The sequence below is a fragment of the Dermacentor variabilis genome, unplaced genomic scaffold (genome assembly GCF_050947875.1).
Source record: "Dermacentor variabilis isolate Ectoservices unplaced genomic scaffold, ASM5094787v1 scaffold_16, whole genome shotgun sequence".
NCBI lineage: Eukaryota > Metazoa > Arthropoda > Arachnida > Ixodida > Ixodidae > Dermacentor > Dermacentor variabilis.
Window position 1 is genome coordinate 11,182,901 of NW_027460324.1, and position 11,596 is coordinate 11,194,496.

General features: G+C 49.5%; 1 pseudogene; it reads left to right on the forward strand.

Annotated features, from left to right (window-relative positions):
• The first annotated feature begins 742 nt into the window (after nt 1-742).
• On the forward strand, nt 743-11,074 carry LOC142568114 (uncharacterized; annotated as a pseudogene).
• Nucleotides 11,075-11,596: the final 522 nt, after the last annotated feature.

Below are 11,596 nucleotides of genomic sequence, written 5' to 3' on the forward strand. Positions count from 1 at the left end.
TCTTTATGGGTGCCTCTAAGGCATTTGACGGTGTTTCTCATGATATTTTGTTACAGAATCTGTCTCTCCCAGGCCTTCGTGGATCATTCTTTAATTTATTAACTAACTTTTTTCATGATAGACGACTGTGTGTAAAGGTGGGAAATAATTTAAGGGTTTTTAGCCGTATTTATTCTGGAGTCCCTCAGGGTTCAATATTAAGCCCTCTGCTTTTTAACATTTATGTGAATGATTTGTCCAATGTAGTAGGTAATTATATATATCTATATGCCGATGATACGGTTCTTGTATCCTGTGTAACTAATAGAGAGCATTAGCTTGTCCGTAAAGCCGCCCCGTGGGCGTATTACCGGATTCCCGGTTACCGTTTTACCGGGTTGCCGGAGAAAAGCGAGCAACCGAGATTTAGCATGCTTTCCGTACGCCCGCACGCCCCAACGCCCGAGTAGCAACGTTCCAAGCCCAGATTTACTGCCAAAAACTGACACTCAATAAGCCACGCTAAGTGTTTTTTTTTATCAAATAAGTAATTTGCTTGCTTTATTACTTGAACGAAGCAATAAACAAACATTTGTCTTGCGTTTGCTACGCGCCAAAATAGCCAACATGAATCCTTGCCAAAACAAGCCTGAACCACGTCTGAACGCTGAGTGCTCCTTTGTGACCTACCCAGGCTATAAGCAAGCACTCTCGGTAATTTGTCTTTGAATTGTGCGCAAAATTGTGTCTGCGTTCCTCAGCAATGCCGTATAGCGTGCTTCACGACGAACTGCTGCTGCGATCACTGCACTGGGACGAATTAGAAGATGTGCACTTGCTCCCAGTGGAACCGCGGCGGGATCTTCGGAAGCATGGCCTGCTGAATTTTGGAAGCCATGGACAGCACGGTGTTCTACCGGTCGTTCAGGTTCGAGAAATCGAACCTGGACGATCTTCTGACCGGCCTACTAATTCCAGAAGAGGTAGAGAGTGCTCAACGGGTTCGTGTTCCAGGCCGCGAGGCGCTGTGCATGACGCTGTGGCGGCTCGCCTATCCGAACCGCCTGTGTGATCTTGAGGTGTTCTTCAGCCGCCACAGTTCGGTGATATCGAGTGTCTAAAGTTTTATCTCACATTGAATACTACTTTGGACACCTCCTAGCGGATCTCACGGAGCACAGGTGGCTCAAACTACAAAACCTGGAGCTGTTTTCCAAGGTAAGAGCACGCTTTCAGCAGAAGTTTAAAACACATCCTTCCTGTTCCCCACCCCCACTTTCCTTTGTGCGTACTTTTTTTTCATTTAAGTGAAGCCACCTTTGCTATTCCTTCGACGTTCCCGCGGGGATAGCCGAGAGCGTGCAGAATACACATGAGCAGCAGGCTAGAGGGGCAAAGGCGACGCCAGGATGCATACACTGATTGGGGTCTGTTCAGTTAAAGGGAAAAAAAATATGCATGGTCAGTTAGGCCAGCGACGCATTTTTTTTCACTGTTCTGAAAACGGGTAACGATACGACCTAATCAGCAACATTGGAAAATGCTACGTGGTAGCTTCTCGAATCAAGCAACTCGGGGACATATGGCTGAAGGCTTTAGGGTTTCACGAATGCGCTATCCACGAGCAGAAGTATGCCTGCATACACCGCGAGTGGACGTCGTCGTGCCAATGCCCAATGCGGCTTGTCCACATGCCATATCGAACTAGAACGATTATAGCTTCATAATGTATTCCATATTCTTTCTCAGCAAAGGAACCTGATAGCTTATGGATGTAAAGGAAAGCCTTCTTTTAAATTTCGCTGTAGTAATCCCAAAGAACATTGCACTACAGCTTTTGTCTCCATACAGCATTTAACCAGCCGTATGAGACCGCTGCAGGTGAAGAGTGTGTGTCTTACGCTTGTCCTGTCGCCGTTGCTAACACGTGTCATGCTATGGCGCGAACAGGCACACCACGTGATCAGTGTGGTCCTCACTTTCAACTATGTAGTACTGAAATGAGTGAACACCCTCCTTGCTCTTTGCTCGTGGCAGTTTGCAAGGCAACCCTACAAATGTATGAATGCTTCAAAGCAGTGAATGTGGGTGTCATCTGGAGGTGCTTTATGGAATTTCAGAATTCGACACAGCTCTTATTTCATCGGAAATTAGAGCTGTGAGAGTATTAATTTTAAGATGCGCACTGGCCAGTGCTAACTTAATGGACAACAAGGAACTTGTATTTAAGGAAAGCCGAAATGTCCTGGCTGCCGAATTTTATGGACGAGGCCATTGGTGTAAACATTGTGCGCTGACACTTGAACACACCTTTACCTGCATTCAGAGCTAGTGGTGGTAACGATCATTGTTTTCACAAGGGGTACTTAAATGCCAAGCCTCACACAGTATGTTCCATACTATTCCATTACACAGCCCTTGCTCACACCCAGGCCGTGACATCAAGGTAACACTAATGTGCAAGGTGCAGTCCAGCGCATAAACAGTTGTGCCACGATGCAGTGCCCTGTGTGAGGTGGTGACAGTACACAACTTCCCACTGGATACAAATTGTGTTGTACAAACTGCAATAAAACATAACACTGTGTATTCTTTCTACTGCGTAGACAAACACATTTTGCACCCAAGATAATGTTTATTATCATTTCAACACTGTTGTACTTCACAAAACTGTGAACATAAAAACTCGGCACTAATTAATTGTGAGGCATTGCCAGAATTAAAGGAAGCTTTGCTTCAACCGATTGCCATATCATGTGGGATATGCATGCTTTTTCACCTATGTGTGTGCTTGTATGGGTTTGTGTTTAAGAGAGCGAGGGAGAACCTTGCTTTATTCTGTTGTAGTGGCGCTAGAGTTTTGAAGTCATGTCAGAAGTGCAGGCAGTAACGTATGCTTGTTGTATCTTGAGCAGCAGTGCTGGCTGAGCAATGAAGTCTAATCCATGCTGTAAGGCATATATACACTCTTTAGGTGTGCGCACATGACAAGGAATGTAGTCGCGAGCGCTCCCAGGTAGAGATCCAATCGGTCAGCCGAAGTGAACGGACGTGTCGTCGGCGCGCTCCGCAACCACCGAGACTACGCGACCTTCACCGACAGCCCTTCACCGCCCTTGCCCGGGCCGCTTTCGCCGGCAGTCGTATGGGAAGCGGTTTTCTCGCCGTTTCCCACCGACCGCCTTTTCTTCCCGGGACTTTGTAGCTGCTCCCCGCGCCTCTACAGCTCTGAAGCAGTTCCAACGCGCCTACCCTGCCGGGGCCATAGCCACCTTGGCGTGTTTTCTACACCATGAATCAAGAGCGCCAAGCGACCAGCTCTTCCGAAGCCCATGTTCTAAACGGGCGTGCAAAGGGCCTTCGACTAATTCACCGCTCTGTTTCGATGGAGAATTTATCTACCGCAACGTCATTTTCCAACGAGCAGAAGACGCAAAGACGCAATCGGCGACGGAGAACGCCGGCGCGCGTTCCTCGACAACAACGAACACGCCTGAGGTGGATACCGCGGGAGTGGGCGCCGATGCCATCGTCGCCGATTTTCCCTCCCAACAGCGAGAGGTGGACACTCCGACCAGGGAAAGGATGGAGGAAGATGCTGCCCCGAACATTTACGACGACAAAACTGACGACGACACAGGTGGCTGTTGGAAAACAGTCATACATAAGCGACGCATCCGTCAAACGCGCGCTTAGACGCAACCCTCCGAGAACATCTTGGGCATTTCGGACGCCTCTCAGCCTCCCGTACGCAAGCGCATTCGGAATCAGAATCTGCCTGAACTTCCTTTGCACGATGAAAAGATAATTCTGCGGCCTCACGGAGGACTTTGTCTCGATAAGTGGACGCGGCCAGAACTCGCCAGTGCTCTATGGAGTGCAGCCGGCTTGACCACCGAGGATCGTCAGGACATCATACTCCGACTGCGATCTCAGCAGAACTTGGCAATCATCAACACACCCCAGTCACACGTAGCCGACGCATTGTACAAGGTGAGGGAGCTGAAGCTTGGTCAGCGGGTCTATCCCATCACGACATATTTTGCGGCCCCAGACAACTCATGCAAGGGAATTGTTCCTGGCCTTTTGCCCGGTACATCGTCATCCAAGCTAGTGGATGAGCTTGTGGCTCCTGGAACTCAAATACTTCAAGCGCGAATGATGGGTCAAACCAACGTTGCGTTGCTGACATTTGAAGGGCTTAAAGTGCCTCGCTACGTGCGTTTCTATGGTGCCGAACTCCGCTGCTACCCCCATCGACCCTGCGAACTGGTTTGCAAGATATGTCACAAGCTCGGCCATTGGGCTGATTACTGTCCTACGCCGCACGTGGTCATTTGCGCGACGTGCGGGACTGACAACCCCACCCCGTCACATCCGTGCACCCCACACTGCATATCCTGTGACGGCACCCACCCTACAGCGGATCCAAACTCCCCGCGGCGTGCTAGGCGGACACTGAACAAAGCTTGGGTGCGGAAAGCTCTCGAGAAAGAGCAGCGTGAACTCCAACCCTCGAGCGATCCGACCACTGCCACAGATACGGCGGAGACGCGAACGTCGCGCGCCCCAACGAAGGAGACCAGAAAAGTCCGGTCGGAGAGCCGTTCGAGATACCCTCGCAAGTTCCGGACCCGCTCCAAGTCTCGGTCCCGATCCCGCGAGGCATCGGTGCGCCTCCCAGAGAAGCGCCCTCCTTCCCCATCTTCCCAACAACCCTACAAGAAGGCCCTGCGGACCAACGCCCCAGCCAAGGTGACCCTGGTCTCTTCAGGGGTGCAGCGGACCCCGGAGAAGAAAACAGCAATGGAGGCACCTCGGGAGGTAGGTCGTGCGAAGAATCCCCCACAGCTCGCTCCGCCCCGTAAATCTCTCCCTAACCCTTCCCCTATTACCCATTCGTTACCAAATCCGGATCCCCTAATAGAAATAGCCCGCCTACATCGTGGCATGGAGGTGCGCTGTGAACGCCTACAAAAAAAAATGGACGCGCTGGTGGCAGAAATGAGCACAGTATGCAGGCGGCTCTGGACAGGATAGAACGCCAAATGGAGGCCCTTCAAATAGGGATTACGGAGCAAGTGAAATCATGTATAGAGTGCACTTTCGCACGCATGCAAGTTCCTGAGCTTAGCGGTAACAACGAAAGCGCGCTTTCCGACCAAGGCTCTCGGCCGCAACCTTCAAATGTGGGCACCCGAAGCCCGCATCCCTATGCACGACCGCCTGCTTCCTCTCGCGATGATGATGTCGCCGCGTAACGCGGAGCAACTAGTAGTGTGGCAGTGGAATTGTACGGGATTCCGCCGAAAACGAGGTTCCCTACAGCAGTATATCGCCACATCCACGAACCGTCCCGATGTCATCCTCTTACAGGAAGTCAATTGCACACCTTCTTTATCCGGCTACAGCATGCTCTCGGGTGTCTCTCCTCTTGTGGGAGCCTTAGTTTCGAAACTTGTTACATGTCGCATGCATACCACTAACATTGACATTCCTCACCAAATATTGGAAATAATTACGCAAGGTAAACGCAGTGAGAGTCTGTTTATACTCAATGGATACAGTTCCCCCCGTTCGCGAACGCACTGTTTTCAGCACCTACTAACAGAATTTGGAAGGTTTGGACGAGTTTGTGTGGTGGCCGGCGACTTGAACGCTCCGTATATTGCAGGGGGTTACGTTAAATCGCAGGCTAAGGGGACCCGCTTATGGAATGCCATCTGTAACATGAGATACACACTTCTTACTGACCCAGAGCACCCCACTCGGATGGGCAACAGCCTATATCGTGACACCTGCCCTGACCTTACCTTCGTGCGCAATACTGGCCCAGTCGTTGCGCACGGGCCTTTAGGGGAGCACCTTGGTAGTGACCACTACATTGTGGCGACCACCTTGTCATTACGGGGTGCGCGCAGGCCCGAGCGATATGTGCGTATAACGGATTGGGCGAAATTCAGGGAACGTCGCCAGGACCCACCTGAGCGCCAAGGGTACGAACGCTGGATTGACTCTCGCACAAGATCTAGTGGCCACCACGAGCACACTGCGCACCACAACCGAGACACCAGACATAGACCCGCATTTACTTTATCTTTGGAACGCCCGCAGAGGGTTGACACGACGATGGAAACGACAACGCCTCAACCGCAAACTTAGGAAACGTGTAGATCAAGTTACACAGGAATCTCAGGAGTATGCAGAGATCCTTACGAGGAATTACTGGCGAGGATATTGCGATCGCCTCTCAGGCACATTGAGCACAGCGAAAACGTGGTCGATTCTTCGCTCACTCACAGATCCCACCACAACAAAGGGAAAAACATTTCAACAGCTGCACATCCTAATGCACGAGTACAGGGACGATGTCTCGACACTCCTCAGAGAGCTAGAGAAGCATTTCATACCCACAGGCCCGCCGCCGCAGTACCCTGACTATCCTTATGTAGGCGAGGCGAACGAATTGCTCGATGCAGACATCACATCTGACGAGGTGCGGGTGGTCCTACAAGACCTACGCCGCAACACGGCACCGGGAGCCGACCACATCCGATTCACCACCCTTCGTAACCTCAGTGACACAGATATTAACCACCTCACCCATATCTTCAATGATTGCTGGCACAATGGCATGCTTCCCCAAGCATGGCGACAGGCCGACATCACACTGATCCCCAAACCGGGCAAGCCTGTTAAGGTTGAAAACTTACGACCCATCTCCCTAACGTCCTGCATTGGTAAGCTCATAGAGCATGTACTCTTGCGGCGTCTGCAGCCCTTCCTCGACGAAAAATCATTCTTTTCTAACTCTCAATTCGGATATCGGGCTCATCTGTCTGCCAAAGATGTGCTTTTACAATTGCGGGAGGAACTCATAGGACCTCCGTCGTCCGCCCAAACGAGAGCACTCATCGCCTTAGACCTAAAAGGGGCATTCGATAATGTTGAACATGACCTCATCCTTCGCAATGTTGCACATTCACACTGTGGAATTCATATGTACAACTATATCCGCGCATTTCTTCGAGATCGCACAGCCACCGTAGGAATGGGACCGCATCGATCCGGTACGATTCGCCTTGTAGGACGTGGGACACCCCAGGGCTCAGTTCTTTCCCCTACTCTATTCAATATCGCGCTCGCAGGGCTCCCTCGACTACTCGGCCAGATCCCTGATGTCGCCCACGCTATTTATGCGGACGCCATTACTATCTGGTCGACAGGGGGTTCCCACGGAGCTATCCAGGACCGACTGCAGCAAGCAGTCGATACAGTTTCCGAGTACGCGAGAAAATGCGGCTTAAGATGTGCTCCGGAAAAGACGGAGCTCATAATCATTCGCCCCCGGAGCCGTTCCTCTACTGCCCCTATCACTGTGCACGTGGATGGCACACTCATACCACAGGTTAATCGTGCTCGTATCCTCGGCCTACACGTCCAAGCGGATGGCAGGTCAAAGTACACTGCTTCCCTTCTATCCAGACAGATTGAGCAAATTCTGGCCATGATCCGGAGGGTCTCCAACAGGCGCTGGGGCCTTCGAGAAGAGGACCTGCTGCGCTTGGTGGAGGCATGCGTGATCAGCCGCCTTACATACCATCTCCCATTTCAGCGGTTGACCCAAGCGTAACAACTTCGCATACACGCAATGATTCGCAAAGCGACGAAGCTGGCCCATCGCCTCCCGAACTATATTTCCACACACCGTCTCCTTAACTTAGGGGCACATAACACACTAGGCGTGCTGCTAGAGGCACATTAGGTCAGCCATCGCCAGCGCCTCCTACTCACTCCTACTGGCCGCCATCTTCTCCACGGCTAGGATACTCTGTCCCACCCCTTGAGTCTGAAAGCCGTCCAACGATCTTGTCGTCAGCGATACGCCAAGCACTAAGTATTCATGCATTGCCACGTAATATGCACCCCGAGCATGACAAAGGGCGGCGCAAAGCCCGTATACGATACATTGGCCGCATGCTTGCAAACATCCCGGAAACACACACTTTATACACGGACACATCACGCACTCAAGAGGGCTATACCTCGGTAGTTTTGGATGGCACCGAATCCCTGAGAGATTCTGCTGCAATGCGCGGAACAAATGCCGCTTACGGAGAAATTCTCGGTATTGCTCTTGTAATTCGATACGCCATCCGTGTTCCTGAGGAAGTGTATATATTGACGGACTCGCAACAGGCATGCCGGGCGTTCCTATCAGGACAAGGCATCCCGAGAGCGGCCCACCAAATTCTCAAACAGATCCCGCAAAATACACCAACCACACCTCCCCACATCTACTTACTCTGGACCCCTGGTCATACCTCGCTGCCGGGTAACGAACGCGCACATGCGGTGGCCCGAGAAATTTCCCTCCGGGCGACTCGGCGTGGTGAGGCGACTAGTTCAGAGTGGGGGGATCCCTTGCTCCGTTATAAAGACATACTCCGTCATTATACACGCATTCGTGGCACCCACGCCGCACCACCGCCGTCGTTCTCGCGGGAGGAAGGAGTGGCATTACGCCAGTTACAAACCGCAACTTTTCCTAATCTTGTCTCTCTCAATAAATTCTACCCACACTGTTATACAGATCGTTGCCCTGGCTGTGGCAGCTCGCCCACAATCTTCCACGTCACGATTCAGTGCACTGCAAACCTCTTTCCTCCCTTGCCAACTCTCCTTTACCCCCTACGCAACGAAGAGCTGTGCGACGATGCCCTCCGCGACGGACCTCCCGAGGTCCTCCGAGCAGTGATACAACGGGCTCGAAATATCGCTTGTTTGAACAACCTTGAAACATCGTATAGGTTTAAACCTATACCTGTTATTATTTTTTTTTCGTTTCCCCATGACCAGTTATTTGTTTTTTTAATACCTATGTTTGTGCTGCAATGCATAGCGCTGCTTTTTACAAGTGTTTTGTTATTTTGTTTCAGTGTTTATTCGGAAAATTGAAAATCTCTGCCTGTGTACTGTACTGCCAGGTTGATAAAGGGGGCAGGACCTCTGTCAAGCTAACGAGCTTTTAGTCCTGTCTCCTTCTCTGTCCAAGAGAAAAATAAAGACTGAATTGAATTGAATTGAATTGAATTCATCTTACGGACCCTGGACTGAGGGTTCCTCCCACACTGCTCTCGCCATTCAAATATTATTAATAAAGATGTTTTACTCTCCCTCCCAGGTAATGTACCTTCATTTTGCGCTTGTGCATATCGGTCAAAGCATCATCCGGTGAAAAAGCGGTACATTGCACGAGCAAAAAGAAGAATGAGAGGAAATGGTCTTGTTGCCATGGTAACTGGTACAAAGTCCGCTCTCTTATCACGCACAGGACCGACGTGGATATTTGTGCCTGGTCAGTGGCAGGCTGGTATTCATTACTTGTGGAAAACAAAATAGTGAGCCAAGAAGATATTTACGTATTTAAATGCAACAAACATTTAGTCGTGAGTCAGCGCTCGTGTTTGTCTATTCTTCGTCCGTGTTCTTTAGTACACGCTGTGTGTAATAGTTATGAAGAAGTGTGTCGTTTCATTACCTTCTAAAATAGTTCTTTCTGTACTTCGCACGTAGCCATGTGCAGATGACGAAGATTTGGCAAAAGAACAGTCAGGTAAACTTGTTTGTTGCACACAAGTGCATGCATGAAACGACGCTGCAACAGCGGACATTTCTACTATACAAGAATTGCCACCTCTGACGTGACACACGTATGGTCAGAGATACATCTTGTGGTACGATTTCGAAATAGGGACATAATTAGCTCTTCCTTCAAGGCACGATGTCCACACCTAAAGAGTATACCTTACACCGTGGTCTAATCCTATTATGAACTTTTTCTCTATACGTTAGAGTTTCTTGCTATAGATAGCTGTTTACCGCTGTTTCTTTTTCTTTTTTATCAGGCCATTCACAGGAAAGGTGGTCCATTGAAGAACTGCTGGGGTGTCGTTGATGGCACAGCGCAACGAATTTGCAGGCCATCAGTTGGACAGCAAGATAATTTCTCTGGCCACAGACAGCATCACGTTCAAAAATATCAAGCCGTGATGTGCCCCAATGGCTTGATATGCCAAATGGATGGACCATTTCATGGTCGGCGCCACGATGCTGGTGCGTGAAGTTGCCTCTAATTGCTTCTCGAATGCGCCATGACGATTAGCTTCAATAACTCAAATACCTAATCTAGGATGGTAATATTCAATGTTATAATTGCTACCAAGCTGCCTATACATGTCCTGCCCTGGCGTGTTCCGTATATTCAGAACCACTTTACACTTACAGGACCACTAACACCAAATATCAAACTGTACATGTTTGTGTTGTTCGATTTTCTTGCTTACTTAGGTATGTCTGACCGAGAATTAAAGGGGTCGTGAACCACCCCTCGGGCATTGTGAAAAAAATCCATTCAGCGGATAGCGTACACTCCTCTGAACATTTCAGCTAAATTTTTCAGTCATGGACGACACATGAAGTTCACAAGGTTGCAAGGTTACCTTTTTCACAAACACATTGTTTTCAAACAGGCCTTCTGCTCACCCATTTCAAAGCTACCAGAACCATACATGCTTAACGGTGAAAATGTATACCCTAATAAGGTCGTTCTTTAGCTCACACACTGCTTCTGTTTGTGCAAAACAAGTGCATTTGCATCAGTCTTTTTCTTCTACTCTCAAAAAGCTGTAACCTTGTTTCAGGAATTCTGAAGAAGGCGGCCATCTACCGCAACCTGGAGAAAGTCGCCCAAGGCCACGAATACGTTATCTATGGCGACCCAGCCTATCCCCTCCGGCCTCTGCTCCTTAAGCCTTTTGGAGGTGTATCATTGCAGCCCCACGAGGCTCATCACAAGAAGCGCATGAGCACTGTGCGGCAGGCTGTGGAATGTGGGTGTGGCAAGGTGGCAGCGGACTTTGCATTCGTTGATTTCCACAAAAATAAAAAAATGACTCACCAGAGGGTGGGGCGAATGTATAAAGTTGCAACACTGCTGTCCAACTGCCGTACTTGCATGTATGGCAGTCAAGGGTCCACATACTTTGGCATTGCACCACCCTCCTTCAGAGAATATCTGGCACCCTCCCAATAAGTTGCCCGAGATAGTGTATTAGAGGTTCGATTGCGCAACATGTTGACGGCACACACAGAAGAGAAATACACTACAGAGCGCTACTTGCACCTATCGTTTTATTCCCTTATCAATGGAATAAATGAGGCAAGATACTAGGGGGGGGTAGAGAAAAAAAATAAACAACACAATTTTTGCAAACGTAGCCATCTACCATTGCCAAGCCGGCTTTGTCATGTGATAATTTTATCTGAAGTCAACATCCCAATAAAGGAACCAGGATACAAAATTTCAGATTAGCGCGTGAGGAAATCTATTTCCTTTGCACTAAGGCAGGCTGATGGCATGCTCATGCACATACTTACCAAACGCGCAATCTCAGCGGCTTTGATTATCTCTTGCGTAATTTGGCTGCCATATTTGCTCACAATCTTTCATTTCTTAAAGAATGGCCGACTTCCGCAATCTCTACAATGTATCCCATGGTGTCCGGCTACTGGTTTTGAAAAGTTATAATAATGCTATTTTAATCTTTCGTTCAAA